This window comes from Micropterus dolomieu, linkage group LG12 (genome assembly GCF_021292245.1).
Source record: "Micropterus dolomieu isolate WLL.071019.BEF.003 ecotype Adirondacks linkage group LG12, ASM2129224v1, whole genome shotgun sequence".
NCBI classification, from domain to species: domain Eukaryota; kingdom Metazoa; phylum Chordata; class Actinopteri; order Centrarchiformes; family Centrarchidae; genus Micropterus; species Micropterus dolomieu.
In genome coordinates, this window is record NC_060161.1 from 5,855,163 (window position 1) to 5,857,871 (window position 2,709).

Below are 2,709 nucleotides of genomic sequence, written 5' to 3' on the forward strand. Positions count from 1 at the left end.
AGAGGAGTCATGGGAGAAAGTCATGTGGTCAGATGAGACCAAAATAGAACTTTTTGGTCATAATTCCACTAACTGTGTGAGAGAACCATCCCAAGAACACCATCCCTACTGTGAAGCATGGGGGTGGTAGCATCATTCTTTGGGGGTGTTTTTCTGCACATAGAACAGGGCGACTGCACTGTATTAAGGAGAGGATGACCGGGGCCATGTATTGCCAGATTTTGGGGAACGACCTCCTTCCCTCAGTTAGAGCATTGAAGATGGGTCGAGGCCGGGTCTTCCAACATGACAATGACCCGAAGCACACAGCCAGGATAACCAAGGAGTGGCTCTGTAAGAAGCATATCGAGGTTCTGGCGTGGCCTAGCCAGTCTCCAGACCTAAACCCAATAGAGAATCTTTGGAGGGAGCTCAAACTCCGTGTTTCTCGGCGACAGCCCAGAAACCTGACTGATCTAGAGAAGATCTGTGTGGAGGAGTGGGCCAAAATCCCTCCTGCAGTGCAAACCTGGTGAAAAACTACAGGAAACGTTTGACCTCTGTAATTGCAAACAAAGGCTACTGTACCAAATATTAACATTGATTTTTCTCAGGTGTTCAAATACTTATTTGCAGCTGTATCATACAAATAAATAGTTAAAAAATCATACATTGTGATTTCTGGATTATTTTTTTTAGATTATGTCTCTCACAGTGGACATGCACCTACGATGACAATTTCAGACCCCTCCATGATTTCTAAGTGGGAGAACTTACAAAATAGCAGGGTGTTCAAATACTTATTTTCCTCACTGTATGTGTGTGTGTGTGATTATTTATATATATATATATACACACACACGCAGTGTATATATGCATATACTGTATATGTGTATATAACAAGGTTTTCTACAGCAGATAAATATAAATAAGAATCAATCACAGATATTAAACTCTCCATTAATTTTACAACAGAGATCGTGCAGCTGCTTCATGGACCAATCACACGGCTCCTCACAGCCTGTTGCTAGGCAGAATCCAGATTAGATCAGATTATCAGAGAGATCATTAAGACAATCAGGCTAAACCTCTGAGCGAGAGAAGACAATCTAATTCATGTGACGTGTGAGAGAGAGGTGGGAGGGTTTGGACTGAGTCAGAGATACTGGTCCCAGTGTATCCCCCACCCCTTTACTGTACAACAGTAAGTGAACGCATCACCGTTGAGGCTGCTTTATTTACAGCTAAAGGAAATGTGTCGCTGAGCAGGTGATTATTATTACAGAAACATAATGATGAAATGTTGTTAATGAACAAATCACTGACATCATTTTTTCAGCTGGTAGCGACTACAAACAGTGATGCAAAATAACTAATTACATTAGTTATTTACAATTATGAGGTATGTGTACTTTAGCTGAGAGTGTCCATTTTGTCAGAGTACATGTTGTACTTTTCACTGCACTACTTTTATCTGATAACTTTAGTTTCTTTGCTGATCACCATATCACTCTGCCTATACTGCAAGTACTATCTGTGTGTATACATGGGTATAGGTACATACAGCATGAATTTAAGTACACATACAAGTAAGCGTATATTTTATTTTATTCTAATGTAAATATTTGTACACAGCATGTTCTGTGTGTAGCTGTATGTATATGTATGTCCTCAGTGTCAATGTTCTTCCCCCCAAACCAACGAACAATTAATAACTAACTCAAAATATTACAGCTGACTAAAAAGACATGAAGGTAACAGAACATGCTCTCCGTCTCAGGAAGGCGTGGCAGAGAGTCTGCAGGTCTCGCTTGGGGCCTTGTGCTGCTGTCTGAAGTCCCAGCAGGGCAATGAGTGTAGTTCATATTCTGTCCACCAGGGGCCGCTGTTCAGACACTAACTCGCAGCATCAGTGGTCAATGAAATGAGAGTCACAGCTGCAAAACATTCAATATGAATGAATGTTTTGTAATGGCTGCCTTATTTTATGAGGAAGTAGGTGATTGGTATAGACAAACAAGTCACCTCCTACAAAAGATGGCTTCTCACTATGTAACACCATTTGTCTGATGAAGGTCTAGCACCGAAACATTGGGTAAATATATATATTTTCCAAGTTAGACAGTGTGCGGGAGTTTTTCTTCATTAAACAGGAAAGTCTTAGTAAGATTTTCACCCATTAGACCGGTGTTCGTTTCCCACAAAAAAGTCAACATTGAATGTTTTTATTGAAATTACGGAGGGTACATAGGTTACGTAAGTTGCGTAACTTACGCATCATTTAACTTACATAAGTAAACTTCCGTAAGAAACGTTCTTTTTAACCAAAATCATCATCTTTTCCTAAAGCTAACCAAGTAGTTATTTTACTTATGTTTCTTACATAATTGGGACGTTTCACAACGCAACGTCGAAAAACAACACTAAAGGGGTACCCAGGGCGTGAAAAAGCGACGCAAAGGGGTCTTTACCAAGCGTCTATTTGTGTCGAGTTGGCAGTGACAATGTGTTGGAATACTTTGCTAAAGGTAAGAGTGAGTCTGCAGGGAATCAGTATAAGTCAATATGAAGTCCTCTGAAGGGATGGAAACACGACTGTGTATGTTAAGGTTTGTTTTCCTGTGTTTATGGGGTCCAAAAAACAGGATTTATTATACTTGTGGAGACCAGAATGCTGGACACCACAAGTTTAAAGGGCAGTTTGAGGGTTAAAACATGGTTTTAGGGTTC